This window comes from Phascolarctos cinereus, unplaced genomic scaffold (assembly GCF_003287225.1).
Source record: "Phascolarctos cinereus isolate Bilbo 61053 unplaced genomic scaffold, phaCin_HiC Scaffold_7;HRSCAF=346, whole genome shotgun sequence".
Lineage (NCBI taxonomy): Eukaryota > Metazoa > Chordata > Mammalia > Diprotodontia > Phascolarctidae > Phascolarctos > Phascolarctos cinereus.
In genome coordinates, this window is record NW_027556180.1 from 62,039,201 (window position 1) to 62,058,814 (window position 19,614).

A 19,614-nucleotide genomic window follows, 5' to 3' on the forward strand; every position below is an offset into this window, starting at 1 on the left:
TCCATGATGTTCAAAATCAGCCAGGGATCCTATTGCCAGGACAGCATCTTCAGAGGGAAAAATAGAAAAATAAAAAAAATCCTGGAAAAGTAATATTTTTCTCCTCCAAAGAAGAAAATGGGTAATGATGTTTGGCAAATGGAAAAGTGATGCTTGAATTTGATCCAGGAGTCTGAATTTTGGATTTTGACTATGAATCACAGTCATAGATATAGTCTTTGCCAGGATAAAGTTGGTCATAAAGTATTGTACTGCTAAATCCAAGGAAGGGAATGTGCAGAGTGCTCACATGTGTGTATATATAAATATCTATCTGTATCCAGAGAAATAACTGTTTGACATATGTACAGAATAATTTTACATATGTATTCATACATATATACACACATGCATGCATACATAGGTATATAGATAATATGTGTGTGTGTGTGTATATGTATATATACCTACTTGTGCCTAATGGTAGCCATCTCTAGGCCGGCAGTGGGAGTAAAAGAGAAAAAAAAAGGAAAAATTTACTTGATGATTTTGTTGTATATTTGGAAGGAGTAGCAAGTTGTGCATACTAGATTTACAGTTTCATGTGCACTCATCTTTTTTATTATATTGCTATGGAAATGCTTGTTTTATTCCATAAACTAAAAAATATATTTTATGTGTATATACATATATATGTAAGTGTATATACTATATATATATATATATATACACAAATGTATATATGTATGTGTGTGCGCATGTGTATTTGAAGTCAGAAAGACATGGATTTAAATCTCACCTTATATGGTTACTAGAGGTATGACTCTGGGCAAGTCATTTAGCCTACTTTCAGTATCCTCATATTTGTAAAATTGGGATGTGTGTGTGTGTGTGTGTGTGTGTGTGTGTGTGTTAGACAGTGGCCTCTAAGGTGCCCTCCAGTTCTAAATCTATGATCCTATGATCCCCTTATTAACCAAGTGACCATGTTACAAGTTCTCTAAGTCTTGCTTTCCAACTGGCATGGTTGGGTGACTCTCTCTAGCAGCATGTGAGTGGGGATGGAGAATTTAGATGATACAGCTAACCCAGGCATGGCATTCTGAAAGGCATAGCATTGAGGACAAGGGGCAAGAGATTCCATAGCTGAAGACACTGTGTAGTTTAACTGGTTAAGTGTTGGGTTAAGTTTGGGGAGGGAAGGAAGTGAGTTCAGAATAGGAAGGGAGGAAACAAGAATTTATTAAGTGCCTATGAGCACTTAACAAGTAGTGCACTGCAGGTACCATTAAATAGCTTTACAAACATTACCTCATCTGATCCTCACAACAACCCTGGGAGGTAGGCGAAAGTGAGGCAGGGGTTAAGTGATTTGGCCAGGGTCATACAACTAGTAAGTGTGTGAGGCTGGATTTGAACTTGGGCGTTCCTGACTCCAGGCCCAGTGCCCTATCCACTTCATTTCCTAGCTGTCTCTTCATAGTTTAGGAGGAGTGAGACACAGAGAGATATTCAATTCTTTTTTGTCTCTCTTTCAGGATTATCATCCGCATACCACACCCTAAATGTAGATATACTCGAAGGTTATGAAGTAGACTCCTTTCTCTCTGTGCCTTTCCTCTCAATGATTTCATTCATTTTTCTTTGGTTCAACTATCATCTCTATGCAAATGACTCCCAGATCTAAATATGCAACCCCAGTCCCACATTAGCAAGTACCCACTGGATAGTTCCATTTGATTGTCACAGAGGAATCCCAGAAAGAACAGGGTCAAAACAGAACTCATTATCTTTTCCACACTCCCTGCCCCCATCACAACTTTCCTATTTCTATTAAAGCATCTTCACCCTTCCAGTCAACCATGCTCATAACCTTAGTCATTCTCACCTCTTTCACTCTTCATATCCAATCATTTGCTAAGCCTTGTTGACTTTAGCCCCAAAATATCTCTTACATTTTTCATTTTCTTCAGTCTCAAGCCTTCTTTATTTCTCGCTAGACTACTGTAACAGGCTTGCCTCAAGTCTCTTTCCATTCCATTCCATCACCCATGTAGCTGCTATCTTGGTGGTCCTAAAGAATAGGTCTGACAATATCACCTCTTTACCTCAAGGATAAAATACAAACATGCAGTTTGGCACCTAAGTTCTTATGCAGTCTGGTTCCAGACAACCATTCCCGAATTACTACACACTTTTCCTCCCCTCCTCACATATTTTATGCTCTAGCCACACTAGCCTACTCCTTGTTTCTCATAGTTAACATTATATCTCTCATCTACATGCATTTTCACAGATTGCCCTTATGCACTCCTCATGTCCACCTCCTAAAGTCTATATCTTCCATTGCAGCTCAACTCAAATGTAACTTCCTATGTACGACCTTTCTTTAATTTACTTTAGTTCAACCAGTCTGTCAACAAGCATGTAAGCACTAATGCATTGGCAGGCATTGTGCTAAACACTGGGGATACAAAGAAAGACAAAAACATTGTCCTTTTCAAGGAGTTCACATTTTATTGGGGGAAACAACATTCATACACATACTTGATTTTCATGGTATAATATTTAATAACCAGCTCTCCTGAGCTGTATGTGTGTGTGTATGTGTACACACACACACACACACACACACACACACACACACAGAGTTCTATCTCCAGATTCCATGTTTTTTCATTGGGTGCCCCTCAAGCATGGAATGCTCCCCTCCTTACTTCTGCCTCCTGGCCTTCTTCAAATCTCACCTTCTGTAAAGGACCTTTGCTGGTCTCCTTCTCTCAACTTCTTGTGCTTTCTTTCTGAGATTGCTTTCCATTTACACTACAAGGGGGTGCTGGCAAATGTTTAACAAGTGGCTTTCTGAGAACACAAGATATATTTTTAAATGTAATCTGAATTGTTGACATTTTCTCCATCACTTTATTAAATCCATACAACAAATAAAACAATAAATCAAGTCCTGGTTGGTAGCGTTTGTTGATTTAACAACCAGCTCTTTTAACTGTGTGTGTGTGTGTGTGTGTGTGTGTGTGTGTGCGCAAGCGCGCTCCTTTTCAGCTTATTTTCAGCATAATTTCCCTTCAGGTATCAGTTTCCACTTTTTGCATTCACAACATTAAGGAAAACTGCATAAAAATACCTAGGGACTGCATTTTGACTTAGAAAACTACATTATCTATATTCTATGGTGGTTTTATTTATTGTTGTCATTTTGTTTTGCTATATTTTCCAATTTCATTTTAATCTGGTTCAGCTGTGCTAGTGAGTATTTCCAGGACAGCATGGCCCATAAGTGGCATGTTTGACACTTCTGTTGTAGAGCTTCAGATGTCCTCTTGGAATATTGCTGCACTGTTCTCTGCTGATCTCTCCTGGGTCATATATCTCTGTTCTCTTTTGGGGATGGACCCCAAAGGGCTCTGTGCACCATGTTACTGCCAGAACATGGGCTTAAGCCCAGGTCGTTTGATTCTAAGACCAGTACTCTTTACCTTTCCTCATATGGTCTTTCCAAACTATTACATTAATGTCTCCTAGCCAACATTGCCCAAACTGCTATCTGAATAAAACTCAATCAATCAATCAAGCAATCAAGCAATAAACATTTGTTAAGCACCTACTGTGTGCCAAGCACCATGCTAACCACTGGGGATATGAAAAGAAGCAAAAGACAGTCCTTGCCCTCTGTACCAGTCCACATTACACTTGTAATACTCCAGATTCCCTCCACTGGAGTCAGTGGAGACATTCTTGCAGAAGTGTGGAAGTACTGAGGAAACTAGAGATTATTCCCACTTAGAGAAAATAAATCCACAGATGTAAGTGATGAGCTATTTATTAAAAAGTAGGAGACTGTGCTTTCTTACAGAGATAAAAAGAATTTGGAAGAATATTCTAAAGTACCACCAATAGACGCCAAGGATGTCAAAGCACACAGTATTTCTGTGGAAGGGAGAGGAGCTAGCTAATTGCTTTTCAGCCTCTAACATAGTTCTATGCATGTGGTAGGCACTCAATAAATTCTTGTCAAATGGATAAAACTACTTGAGTGAATATCAGAATTGTCTCCTTTACCATTTTTCCAAGTGAAATGTAAGAGAAAAGCAAATAGTGACTTAGATACTCTATTCTTGATGTGGGTGTAGAATCACCCAACTCCTACAGCAAACATCTCAGTTGCACCTGGTGCTGAGACAGCTCCACTGTTCGCTACTTACCAGTGGGACAAGGGACCAAGTGGAAGCTGTCAGCCAAAGATGATTGGGCACAATGAGGTTTTAAATTTAGTACAAGCATTGTCAGAAGTTCCAGTTCTCTGATTAAGCAATCCTCTTAGATTCTGTACTTTTTTAGCATTACAAAATTATAGTTATTTTCGTATTTTCATCAATATAGGGGAAAATTATAGTCATTTTCCCCAATAATAGGAAAAGATTACTATTATTATAGATGTTATGGAGATTGGTCACATGCTGACATGAGTTGTGTTCGCCTAGAAATACAGTTACTATGGTAACACTGTTTATGCTGGGGCTATTATTTGTGACAGTTGGAAGGCCAGCAAGCCCTATGGGCTTTGATCAGGGAGATTCTGAATGGTGAAAAGACCTAGGGACAGAAAATACATTGGAGTTTTCCTAGGAAGTTTTCAACCTTTCGATATGAAACAAAGATGACAATTTGTTTGCCAGTGTTCAGACATGATCGACCTTCTGGAGGGTTTAGATAACAGATTTCCACAAGGATGTTTTTGGTGGGCCAAAGACACTATTGTATTTGTGTGTCACTTGTATATAATTTGCACACATGGGCTTTGCCTAGGTTTTCTATTTTCAGGCATTTTTTTTTTCTGAGTAAAAAATATATTGTTCCTACTCTAGGATTTGCTATTTCCTGGCATTCTCCTTTATGCCTCATCACCCTTTCATTATTCCTAAACCAGTTTCTCTGGGTCATAAATGTACATTAAAGTATTCATAAAGGCACATGAGGGTACATTAATATATATAAGGGTTCTGTGATGAAGGTGTGAAAGAAAAATGCAAAACCAAAACAAACCCAAGGGAAATCAGATCTTGGCCAGACCATAATAAAGTATAGGTCATGTTGACTTGACATAATAAAATATACTTGCCACTTTCATTTTTCATGTTTTGAAATCTTCCTCTGTTTATTATTTTGGAGTAATCCCATCAATGGCAGATTTCTCTGAAATCAGTTCAGTTCAACAAATATAGATTCATAGTAACAGCTCATACATTTCTGTGTTTTCAGAAGGATATCTTAAAGTTTCAAATTAACGTCACACTTTCAAGCTTCAAAATCATGTTCAGTGTCAGAAAATGGCTTGTTTTGAGAGTGGGAGGCCAGGCCTACCCTCCTCACCATATCTTTATTTTGGGATTAGCACCATGTTAAATAGCATTATTTAGAGACATTCGTGTTTTTTATTATTGGAATCATTCCACACTTGGAGCTGACTTCCCCAACGAGTCTGAGTTGATAGCTACTTTGCTTCTTACATTTTGGTTGTTGTACTAATGCTTACAGCAGTAACAATAATAATAGGAATAAGTTATATTTATACAGTGCTTTATGGTTTGCAAAGAGTTTGACATACATTATCAAATTTCAGGAAATATGCTGATCTAAAAACACTTTGCAAGCCTTGGAGTGCTATATAAATCTAATTTACTGTTATTATTCCTTCACTGATGTCTTACTCTGATGCCTTTTCAGGGGGTGGAGGCAACCCTGAGTTCATGAATCAGATAGTGTGATCCTAGCAAATTGGAAAGGCTTTAAGTATGGTCTAAGTCACTGACTGCCTGTGTCTGAGGCCCAAACTAATTACCTTCAGAGAAGCTCTTTACTAAGTTGGCTCAGGGGAATGATTTTTTTTTGGCCACTTAAGCTAAGGTTTAGGAGGGTTATGATTTACATTGGGGGAAGAAGCACCCGCAGCAATGGATTCTTGATATATTAGTATTTTAAGTATTGAAGCATGTTATATGGGAAGCAGCATGGTGTGGGAGAAAGAACACTGAACTTAGCTCAGATACCAGCTCTTCCACTTCCTACCTGTGTGATCTGCAGAAAAATCACTTAACCTATCTGGGCCCCATTTTATGTACTCATCTGCAAAACAAGGAGTTGGATTACATAGCGTCTGAGGTGCTATCTAGCTCTAAATAAGTTATCCTTTGGTGTTATATGAATCTGTAACAAGGGTGGGGAAGCCGTGGCCTTGAGGCCACGTGTGGCCCTCTATGTCCTCAAGTGTGGCCCTTTGACTGAATCCAAACTTCACAGAACAAATCCTGGGGCCATAACAATATAAATAAGCACCATTGCTTTATGGACATGTGTATAGAATATGCAAATAACATGTTGCCGAGCTGCCCAAACAGCCAGTTAAAAATGTTAGAGTGTCTACAATGTACAAAGCTCTATCATATGTATTCTAGGGGCTGTAAATACGACTAAATGACCCCATGTTCCTATAGAAGCAAGTTGATAGACTGGCTTCCTTATAAGTGCTTTCTTCTTCCTTGACTCTCTCACCCCACCCTGTCTTTCCTCTCTTAGGAACTTCATCACATTCTATCTTAGGTTGTATTTATATAGTACATGTCTTCTACTGGCCTGCAAGCTCATTGAGGATGGGGAACCTTTCATCTTTGCATCTCTAAAGTCTAGCATAGTATGACATAAGGCAGTTTATGCAAGGCTTTTCACATTTCACTGTGCACAGGGCTTCTTCTCATCAAACAGCTAATCTTGGCCTTTGTCCCAGTGTCCTCCCTGTTTGATGCAGACACTTCCCTCCATCTGCTCTTAATGTAACTTCTCTGGTAGATGATACTGCTGCTTCTCATAGATGTCCAAGTCTTTCCAGCTTAAAGGACCACATACTAAAGGAAAGGAAACACAAAACAGGCAGGTCAGTCAGGGAAAGGCCCTAGTGACTAGCTAACTTGACTAAATCACCTGGCACTAGCCACCACCCACATGGTTGGATTGCCATGACACCAGGTAATAGGGACTGAATAGATTGTTCATTTAATTGAATGCCTCACATTGGAGAGATGTGGGATTGCTGTTCTGTACTGGGGGAATAGTTTGTAATGTCATCTGTTCTGTCTTGTCTGACCCAGGCCATTTCCCAGGAGATCTGAAATTTCAGAGCCTCACAGATCAATAACTCAGGCTTATTTTAATCTAAATGTCCCAAACCATGTGGAATTACCCCACAAAGAAAGGAAAAGCTGATGCCATGAAATTGAAGTTGGCTCAGAATCTGCTCATCATTTGTAGACACAGCCAAACCATGCTAGCCTTTCCTGTGAACCTAAGATGCTCGAATATTTGCCACAAAAAGCATAATGAGATAATGACAATTCTCATTTGATTTGGCTCTTTGCCCTCCTCCTCCCTAAGGATTACACACACAAATCAATCGCCAGCTCCTTTAAAATGAATATGGAATTCTCGTGGCACGCTTATTCAAAAATCACTATGTGTAATTCTAGAAATTGGGAGATAGCCACTACAAAATAAAGAAACCCCCCCCCCTTTTTGTGTTCCTAATAGTGTATCATAGTGGATTCATATTATGGGGAAAGAAAAGCATTTTTCCTTAGCTAGGATTCCACAATTCAATTATGCACCAACAGGTTGCTATGGCAGCCAGAGAGTCAGGGTTATGATAGTGAACCTTTCTGCAATGTAGTACTAGAGCAATGCAATTGCTACTTCAGAATTCATGAAGCTGGGAGAACATCTGCGTATGCATGTGTGTGTGTGTGTGTGTGTGTGTGTGTGTGTGTGTGTGTGTGTATCTTTGCCTTAACCTGTGGTTTTTTTTGTGCATAATAAGAAGGTGAAAATATTTAAGACAGTGCCAATCTGAGTATTTTTGGCAGCCTTTCTGCAATGTTGGTATACTGACATCATAATCTATGTTCTTTTTTCTTCATTGTTTAAAATCATCATTGCAAGTAAGACTCCTGTTATTAAAGGAAACTTACCTACAGTAAAGAAAAGAAGAGGAATTAGAGGAAGTAAGAAGACAGAGGGGGAAAAGGAAAAGAAAAGCAGGTTTTTAGCTTTTTGGCATAAGTAGCTATGACAGAAGAGAAAGAGAACTTGATTTTGATTCCAAGGACCTGGATTTAAATTTAGACACTACTACTCTTTACTGCGTATGTAACAAAAGTCACCTTTCTGGGCTTTGGTTTCTTTGTATGAAACATGAGGAACATTGACTATGTAAACTTAAGTTCTTGAGCCTATAGTTACTACACCAATTTATATGTAGAATCACAGATAATCTATAGTTTTAATTGAAGTGTGAAAGAGTTGCAGTGGTGTCTCCTTACAATACTATTTCCTGTATTGTGGAATTTTGTATAATGTGCTGACCATGTTGGAAGCATGGTTGGCATATATGGCACATGCTATACTATGTACACATACATTATGTGGTGTAGTGATATTACTATATCATTTTATGGGGTTATATTATATAGATATACACATACATGTTATACTATATAGTGGTAGCCATACATGTTATTATATATGTATATGTATATGCATAGATACACATATACATATTATATGGCATAGTGGACAGGACTATCCTTGGAGCCAGTAAGATCTGGGTTCAAGTCCCTTTTCTTACCCTGGCTGTGTGACCTTGGCAAATTGCTTATCCCCTTAGTGCTCTTCTAGGCAACCAGCTAACATTAAAAGTTGCAGAGAATAAGATAACCTGCGTCAATTGAGGGAATTTCCTAGGCAGCAATCGGTGAAACCTATGTCAATGAAATTGGTCTAATCCCAAACCCTATCTACTTCAGGCTTAGCCAAGAGAGTTTATTATTACTTGAAGAACTTCATCATAATGAAGTTGCCTATAAAATTACTCACACAATTCTAGCCTATTTTCCACTCTTTCTCCTGGTAAGCCTTTCCATACCCTTTGCTTGTATAAATCCTACCCAACCATCAGAAGCGTGCTTTGTATTAGGACAACTAATACACTGGATGACAGTGTTGAGACTGAAAAAAGGTCTTGATGGGTTAAAACCTTGGGCTGAACCGTATCGATGAAATTCAATAAGAATAAATGTAAAGTCTTACATTTGGGTTCAAAATATCTTCATGAGTGTAAGATAAAGACACCATGACTACAAAGCAATTTTTGAAAAGATCCTGAGGTTTCACTGGAATGAAAATTCATTATGAGACAAAAGCACACTATCAAAGAAAGCAAATTTATATGATTTAGTGCTGCAGTAAAAGAGGGATAGCATCTGTTATAAAGAGGGAAAAGAGAGATAGCATCTATTAATAAAGATACTAGAAGCTTGTATCTTTCCCTGCTCAGACCATATCTGGAATATTGTCTTCAATTTTTATTTTAGGAAGGACATTGAGAGGGAGTGTGGTATAGTGGATAGAGAGTCAGCCTCCAAGTCATGAAGACTTACGTCAAACTAATTGTGTCTCTGACACATCCTGACTGTGTGATCCTGGGCAAGTCGCTTAACCTCTTGGTGCTTATAATTTGTAGAGAAGGTGTTGACCTTAAATGATAGTTTTCTCACCCAGGGGATTCTCTGTAGCAAGGAAATTATGATCCTAATCCTTAGTTTTATTGATAAGCTTGAGAGGGTTTGGAGGAAATCAGTCTGGATGGTGAAGGATCTCATGTTCAAGCCATGTGATTACTGGTTGAAGAAAGTAGAGATGTATAACCTGGAGAAGAGAAGGCTCAGAGAGCAACATGAGAGCTGCCTTCAAGTATTTGAAGGCCAGATGAGGAGAAGAGGATTAGAATTTTAGAAGAATGTTTAGCTGTTTCAAAGTAGAAAATAGACTTGATACAAGGAAACCTTTCTAATAATTAGAACTTTTCCAGGTAGAATGGGCTCCCTGAGAGGACAGTGGGTTCCTTCTTGTTGGAAGTCTTCAAAGATTGGATGAACATTTGTCAAATATGCTGTAAACAGAATAATTTTTCAGGGATAGTTTGGAGTTGGATGGCATCTGAGGACTTTGCCAAATCTGAAATTCTGTGAAGTCCACATAAAATCTCACTTCCTCCATTAAACTTTTCATGGCCATAGAATGAGAGACCTTAGAGGTAGAATAACCCTCAACAGATCATTTCTCCCAGATGGAGAAAAATCCTGCTCTTCCACAAAACTTCCCTTGGTGTCACATGGCATATGTGGTGCAATATGATTTCTTAAATTTGTATTGTGGTGAGGCTCAAATGAGTTCAAATTCGAAAATACACATAAAGCACTTTGTAAACTTGAAAGGTTGCAGTTGTTCTTCTTTTGTTGTTAACTACTTGCTCCCACAATGTCTCTTGTTCCTTCTGAGAATTCAGAACAGGTTGAAGTCTCATTAAATAAGGGAAGAGGAGGCCATTTTTATCTTCTTTCTGTTTCTGGATGAATAGAGACGAAATATCCCAAGAGAGTGAGCAGTATCAACAAATATCCAGGAAGCGGCTCATCCCCATTTTCCAGGACAAGAAATAGTATATCCTGTCATTCTGAGCAGATTTGCTGCATGCAATTCCTCCCAACTCTAAACTCAAAAACTCAAATAGATTTGTGTTCCCATCCACTTGGAAGTTCCTTCTAATAACACAATCACAACCTAGCCATTCTTATGCAATTTTTATCCTTGTCCTCCTTTAAGTTCACTTCGGGGAGTCCACCCAATGTGCTGGAGATAGTTTTTACTTTCTTGACAGCTGGAAGGAACCAGGAAAGAATTCTGGCTGTCCACCTGTCATCCCTTTCCCTTGATATCTGACCAGACCATCTTCTGTTCCTATCATACAACTGTCTGATGACAGCTTTGCCAATTAGGAATTTTTATAACTCCTTGTCTACCATAGGTACCCTACCAACTTCACTTTTATAGATTCAGCTGAAGTTACCATTTCACTTTGCCCAGCCTGAAGCATCTCTCTCTCCTCTGAAACCTCATAGCATTTCTTAGCTGCCCTAGACCTGTTAAAGATCTTATCTTGAAAAGGCCCAGGTCCCCACTGCCTCCTAGGCTTTATCTAGTTGTCTTGATCTGTATCTGGCCACTGGATCTAGATGGCTCTGGAGGAGAAAGTGAGGCTGGTGACTTTGTACAGCCTTCCCTCACTTAAATCCAATTTACTTGCATGTCATGGCATCACCTCCTTGATGTCATGGTTCTCTTCAAGAATGAAGGACGAAGAGTAGCAATCTCTAGGTCAGGGATTCTTAACCTATTATCCATAAACCTGTTTTTTTAAATTGATAAATGAATTTCAATACAATTCATTCCCTTGGTAATCCTATGTACTTTATTTTATGAATTTGAAAAAGATTATTCTGAGAAGGGGTTTATAGAAGGTTTGAACCCTTGTTCTAGGTACTTATCACATTAAGTTCTGTAGAAATGCCTTTTCTCCCCAGCCAGGATTCAAGCCCCTTGAGTTTGGGACTTTATGTTTCTTTGTATTTCTGATCAGGCCTATCTAGTACAGGACCAGTGGAAATTAAACCCCTTTTTTTTGTTGACTGATTGATAATTCAGTCCTGAAGATAGCAATATAGTGAATATATGGTGTAGTTAAAACACCACGTGCATCAAAATGTTTGCCTTTTCACAGTGCCTTATGGTTTACAAATCACATATACTATCTCATTTGATCCTTAAAACAACTCCCTAATGTAGACAATGCAGTCACTATCCCCATTTTATGAACGAGAGATTTCAGAGAGGCAGTGATTTGCCCAAAGTCACATGTTTAGGAAGAACTAGTTATGGGATGTGAATCACAGATATATAGTCAATCCTCAACATTCACCTGTTTAGCTTTTCAAATTTCAAGCATCCTCATGATTTTATTAGTAACCTCATTTTCACTTTCTCATTGGCAACTTCGCATTTGGGATACCAAAAATGGCTGCAGCCTTATGGTTAAACATTAACTTGCCTCTGCTATGTTCCCATCCTCTGAGACCCTTTAGAATCTCAAATGTTGCATGAAGCAAATATTGCTGATGGATTTTTTCAAGCTGGTGCATCCTTCATGGTCTCCAACATCAGCACTAACTGTGAAGTCAGCGGGGATGTCAAGAATTTGCCATTCTCAGTGTCTTTTGTTTTGACAGCAGCTACTAAAGTCCCAGCAACCTACCCCTTGGTTTTCAGAGTGTGGCCAAGATAGAAAGGTTTATAATAGTAAAGTATATAGTACAACTCCCTCACACCACCATCTGACACAGTGGTAGGTAAGATTCAGGTTAAAAAAGTTTTAGTTTTAAGAATTTTATTTGCTACATAGTATTTATGGTACTATAGATTTTGTGTGTTATGAAAAGTAAATATTGTTGGAAATAAATTTTTTAAAAAATTGAGATGTTAGCATAAAAGATCACAGAATTCTAGAGAATTACTAGCAAGAAAAAATGTTTTGCATGTTACCAATTTTATTTTGTATACTCTATTTTTTGGGTTATTTCATGGTTAATATGCTAGGAAAAATACATATTTTTAAAATTAACATATAAAGAATTGAATGCAAAAAAGTATATTTTCAACAATCTCTAGTGAAAGATTATAGTTTTTGGTGGTGACAGGAACCTAACCTTATTTCCCATAGGTTCAATGTATTAACATTTGTGTTTTTGACTTTCACACCATTTTCTAGGAACATTACCCCCATACAAGCTGAGGATGGATTGTAAGTGGATTTAAAACTAAAAGGAACCATAGAGATTATCTAGTCCAGCTTCTTCCTTTTGCCAAATATGAAATTGAGGCTCAGAGAGGTTAAGGGTCACCCAGATAATTAGCAGCAGACTCAGAATTTGAATGCAGATCCTCTTCAAATCCATTTCTCTATCTACTGTAGCATATATTTCAATACATAAGTAGATTTGTGACCTCATCAACATGTTTATAGAGCTATGTTTTCAGTGATGTGCAGATTGAAACTCATCCATACTTTCTTATCCTGCGAGATCCTTGCCCATGCTCTTTTGTAGACCCTCCAGAGTAGATACTTTTAATTTTGTTTTTTTAAGATTTTATGGGTACCAGTGCAGCACTGTCTACCACTTGCTATCTTTCACTCTTGCCACATAACTAATTATATTCCTTTTCTGATCCCAGATTTCCCCAATAATGTTGTACACTCCTTTATGCATGTAGGATATCACTAGAAATGTGCAGTAGCATTTTTACAAGAGTAGGGTTTTTTTCAGGGAATCAGGTTGGGATTATTGAAAGTGCTACCCCACTTCCCTAATGCAATGCAGTGTTCTTTCCTCTCATTCCATTCTAGATCCAACTCATCATCTCTCTCCAGTGCCTATACCAGATATAGATAATGACAGAGTAACTCAATGGACCCATGAAACTACATCACATATTTATGACTTAGTAAAATTATTTTAAGGACTTTTAAAAAGGTTTGTTGGGGTAGTGTGGAGAAATATTTGTTTATTTTTAGTAACTAATGCATTTTCCTCTACATTGTGAACCAAATGAGATTTCAGTAGCTGTCATGTAAGAATAAAATAGAGTCATTGAAGTGGGAGTATTTTTATGGCAAAATTTTGTCTGAGGATTTCAGTGTAATCTATTGACTGCATGTTAGAGATTGTTGCTCATGAGAGGTAGCATGATGTATTAGGGAAGACTTTAGGCTTGGTTTTGAGTCCTGGCTTGAGTATTTAGTACCTGTACAGCCTCAAGCAAGCTGTTCAGATTCTCTGAACCTCATCTTCATACATATAATTGGGATAAGAAGACTTATGCTACTTATCTCGGGGTTATTGAGAAGAATGTACTCTATAGGTCATAAATGCTATGTGATGTTATTATTGTATATATTTAATTCTGACACTATTTATTAATCTCTCACTGTATATGTAACATACACTGGACACTGCCAGACACTGGAAATTCAAAGACCTAGTCTTTGGCCTGAGAAGCTCACAATTTCAAATTTTCAATCTATGTGTGTTTCTTAAGAGGCAACGTGGTATAATGAATAGAGAACTGATCTCGGACCAGGAAGACCTGGGTTCACTTCTTAATTCTGACACATACTAGATGCGTGACCCAGAACCTTTGTAATAAATGTCTCCAGAAATGCCAACCTCATTTACCATTGGTGGTCTTTGGTCCTGTGACAAGTCCTCTTTCCTCTATTTAGCCTCTCAGTTGCCATCCAGAAAAGCATGGGAATAGAGGTCTAGAATGGTGATATTCATTGTCTAGAAGGGGGGCTCTCAGGGAGAAAAAGGAGAATTCCTTTTCTGTACTCTGTGCTTATCCTCTTTCCTTCTTTCATCATGCCCCTTTGCTTAAAGAAGCTTTCTAAGTAAAGACTCTACTATCAGTCACTTATAACTTAGTATGAGTTTAACATGAATGTCTGGGAAATGAAAGATGGCCTAGGGACAATCATGGAAAATTATTATTTTATTATTATCAAGAAAAAATATTTAGAAATTATTAAGAAAAATTATTAAGAAAAATACGAATGCTGAAATATTGAGAAAAACAAAAAGAAGGCCTCCTGCATGTTATAGTGGGGATCCCTTTAAATTGTGGGTTAGACCAGATGGCTTGTGATGTCTTTTCTAACTCTCAGATTCTGTGATTCTATGATGTTGGGTGGATCCTCTAAAGAGAATTCATGGAAAGGCATGGGCAAGGATTGCAAAGGATGAGAAGTGACATGGCTTGGAAAGTGGGAATGTTCATATTTATGTAATCAGGGATCCTTCCAAGCTCAAAAAGTTTGCTTAAGGCAATGATTACTATGTCTAGGAGCATTTACATTTGAAACCTCAGGATATAATGAGAGGATCTGCATAGGGAAAAATAAATTCCTGCAAGAGTGACCAGCCAGATGGCAAAGGGTAAGAGTTGGGGTAAGGGCACTCTCTTGAGCCCCTGGGATGCTATCATGTTTGTAGCTTTTTTCCATAATCTCCATTAGTTTTGGTTTCTAAGGATATGAATCAAATGCATTTTTTTAAAAATCAGTTTGCAATTTCATCTATATAAGAACACTCCTCTCCCAACTCCAGTGAGGAAACTCCCCCTACTAATGGAGAACAGTTGCTGTTTTGTGCATTAGGATTTTAGGGAGTTGTCTGGGGCACTGAGAATTTAAATGACTATTATATAGGGTCTTGCAGCCAGTATTATCAGAAGCTGACCTTGCAGCTGGGCCTTCTTGATTCTTGTATCCAGCTTCCTAACCACTACACAAATCAGTGTATACTATATTCTCAACAAAGTCTTCTAATTTCAGCATTAAAACTGTCCCAAAAGGGAGTTAAAGGCATTGTTATTTCTTTCAGGGACTTCATTGGATAGTCCTTGAAATTTCCAGGTAGTGAAACCCTTTTTTTTTTTTTTTGAGTTAAGCAAGCATAGCCAAGGCTACTGTGGCAGGCCTTCTGTGGTTCATAACATGTTCCCCAGGAGATCTGAATCATTGAGAGGGAAGTGAGTACTAAGTCTGTCTTGTTTAGCTGTAGGGAAGTGTCAGCCAACAGAATGTACAGTAAAGCCTGTTTTTGAGGGAGCTCAGAGCTAGGGTACAAGCAGATGAAAGGATAATATTTTACTAAGTCACCAAAACAAATAAGATTTAACTGAGAGGCTACAGAAGCCCTATCTATAGAGACTTTTTTTGGCCTGAAAATTCCAAAGATGCCATTCATTTGGCTTTTAGTTCAGAAAGGCTGAATGCTGAATGTGTCTTGGCACTAGACAGAATCATCTTCCTTGGGCATAGGAAAAAGGCTGTGGGCTAGTCATGAGACCAAGCATGGTAAGTAGGATTAAACAAAACAAAACAAAACTTCAGTAGGTAGGAGCACTGTGAGACCTAGAAGAACTTCCTAGGAAGAGAAGGCTAAAAAATCCAGTGGTCAATGTCTGCCAGTTTAGGGTCAATCATTGACAAAATTGTGGAGAAGTTTGACTTCCATACTTCAACACATCTAAGCCCTCTGTGGCACTCTTTTCACCTTTCAGGGGACCTTTCCTACTTGGCACTCAGATACCTTTCTCTTCTGCCCATTTTCTCCTTAAGTCAGACATTACTTAAGGAAACAACAAACATTTACAACTTGCTATGAATTTAAGTTGTTATAGTCTGAACAGACTTATTTTTCTTGTGTCTTTAACAATATTCATAGTTTAAATCTTATTCATTACTGAATGTTAAAAATATTGTCAACTTATTAAGGATTTAGAAATGAGTATCTCTCCCTATCTCCTCATATTTTTGAGTGATCTTCATTCATTATTATTATTAAGAAATTGTTACTTTATTATTATTAAGAAAAATTATTTATGAATAATTGAGAAAAATTATTAAGAAAAATACTAATTACCTTCTTACCTCTTTGCTCTCCATTCTTTATCTAGCATATTTCATAGGAGTAAATATTAAGCCATAACTATTCTTTTTTTGATACCCCAAAAAACCCTAGATAAGGTGGGGTTTCTCACAGACAATTGTCTTGCCTCTTCCTAACAGCATACAAATTTTGAGTTATCATCTAGTCTTTGTATAATATATAGACTTGTTTACCTGCATTTAGTTTCTTTTGCTACAGCTGCATTTTTACCTTTTAACTCTAGTTTTCTATTAAGCAATGCTTGAAAGTCTACTACACCATTGAAAATCCATCTTTTTTAAGTTGGAAAAATGTACTCAACTTTGTAGGATATTATACTGAGGTTCAAGTCATTTCATTTATTTTTAATTATATCACCTTCTACCCTTTAAGTTCTTGTAATCAATGAATGACAGTGTGAAGTTTCACTTGGTATTCCTTGATTTGTAAACATCCTATACCAGACAGCTTGCAAAACTCTTTAACACCAAAGGTCTAAAAGTAAAGTGATTACACTTCTGGATGATTTAAACTTGCGGTTCTTCTTTGATAATATCCTATGGATTCTACCAATCTTATATTTGACCTCTTTTTTTTTATTATCTTACTGAGTGGCATTTTTCTTGATGATTTCCTGAAAGGTATTCAGGTTGATCTTTTCATTGTGTTTTTCTGGGAGACCAATGATTCTTAGATCATCTTGTCAAAATCTGTTTTTAGGGCATTTTAAATGGTTTTAGAAAACTCAAATATTTTTGCAATTCTGTTGTCTTTTTATTATGCTCTTATGTCTATTTTTCAACTATCTATTTCTGAGGTGTTTGTTTCTACTGTTTCCCTTTTCAAAGTTTCTAATGCTTTATTAAGGTTTCCTAATGTCTTTTCTAAACCATCACTTCTTTTTACCTTTTTCAGTTTTTCTTCATGAGTGCTAATTTCCCTCATTATGTCTTCTTTTCATTCTTCTGTTAGCTTATTACCCACTCCGGAGAATATTTCATTTTCCCCCTTCTTTACTTTGTTGTACTTAATTTACTTTATTTGGTCCTTTTGTTTCTGTGTTGAGGTGTTAAAGGCTTAGAAATAACTGGACAAACACCTTCCATTCCTATATATTTCTTGTTAAGCCGTAACTTAAAATTTCCACCTTCTAGGACACTGAAAGACCCAGGTTATATAGGTAAGAGCAAAAATGTCATGAGCATGTACAATAGTCAATATGAAGTTGTCTTTTGGTATCAGTGGAGTCTCATTTACTAAATATTTCCTCTGAATCCCCAGTATCTAGCACAATGACTTGAACACAGGTGCTTAATATACCTTTATTGAATAAACTGAACTGAATAGAAATGCATTGTTGACTTAAAAAAATTCAAAATTGGAAGGGACCTCAAAGGTCATCCAGTTTAATCTTCTCTTGAATTGGAATCTGACCTATAAAATCCTTGAGGAATTGCCATCCAATTTCTGCTTGAGGATTTCCACTAATAGAGAACTTGCTACTCTTCTAGACAGTCCACTTTTAGAAAGTTATAACTATTAGGACACATTCCCCATGTATTGAATGAAAAGAAGTTTTTCCTGTAACTTTTGTTTGCTGATCCTAGTTTTGCTTCTGGGTCCAAGCAAAGCAGGTGTATTGTCTCATTCATATGATAGTTCTTGAAATAAAGATTATTGATGTCCCCCATGTATGAACTAAGTCTCATCTTTCCCAGTTCCTTTGACCGATCTTCATGACATAGTTTTCAATTTCTTCACTGTCCTGTCACTCATTTTTGTATGTTCTATGTTTATCAGTGTTCTTCCTAAAACTTGGTGCCAAGATTTGAACTCAGTATTTAAAATATGATATAATTAAACAAAGTATTTGTCTAAATACAACAAGCTTTGAAACAAGGAGATAGTCGATGAAATGTCATCATGCCACCAGGCTTAGTAAAGAGCTGTAGTATATTCTGTTGAAGGTAAGGAATTGATTGATTTGATTACATCTGCTGCAAGTTAAACCTCTCCATTGTTTTCAATATTCCCACCATTCACTCTGCTGACCAAATACCAAATATAACCACTGGGGATGTATTCTCCCACTGAAGTAGGCATTAGAAGGAATGGAGTGCAGGAAGAATAGCGCATAAACTTTCTGTAATTGATTTCATACACATCTAAAAGGGTAATGAGAGTAGATTTCTCCATTTACTCTTAATTCTCCTTATAAGTAAGTAGTAGGGTTCTGCATAGCAGCTGACCTTAAATAAACTCAAACCAACTTAAGTGGCTCTCTATTATGTCCAGGATCAAATATAAAGTCCTCAATTTGGTTCTAACCCTTTACACTGGGCCCTTTCCTACCTTTTCAGTCTTCTTGTGCCTTACAACCTTCTCCCTCCCTCCCCCTTTACTCTGCTATCCAATGACATCATACTCCCTGTTCCTTGCACAAGACACTCCATCTCTTGACTCTGGATATTTTCACTGGTTGTGTCCCATGCCTGGAACTTTCTTCCTCCTTTTCTCCATCAATCAAATTCACCAGTTTCCTTCAAATCTCAGATAAAGTCCCATGTTCTGCGAGGATCTTTTCTTTGTCCTTAATCTTAGTGCCTTCCCTCTGAGATTATCTCCAATTTATCCTGTATATATCGTTTGTATGTAGCTGTTTTTATTTTGTCTCCCACATTAGACTATGAGATCATTAACAGCAGTTTTTTTAAAACTTTCTTTGTATTCCCAGTACTTAACATGGTGCTTGGCTTATAGCATGTGCTTAATAAATACTTTTTTGATTTGACTGGTTGGCAATATCCCTAGTAATCAGCTCTTGAGATAGAGCCAGTTGGAATTACAATGGACTTTTTCCAATGGGCCAATAGTTATTCCATTCTCATGATGAAAGACTTTTTTCTAACAAATATACAGTCTGCCTGGGAAATAGTCTTTTCTATAGAGACCTGGAGGAGGAAGCAGAGAAAGGGCAGTACCTGACAATTACACAGTCCTGGAACACATGGTATGCATAAATAGTTACAGAACCACAGGGAATCAAGCTCAGGAATAGTGTATAATAGGAAATTAATAGACATCTCCTGAATGAATGAACTTGAACCAGAGGGGTCTGTCTACTTTAGTTTTCATAAATCTGTTATTAAAAAAACCTTGCCCTTCATAAACCTGTTATTAGCATCAACAA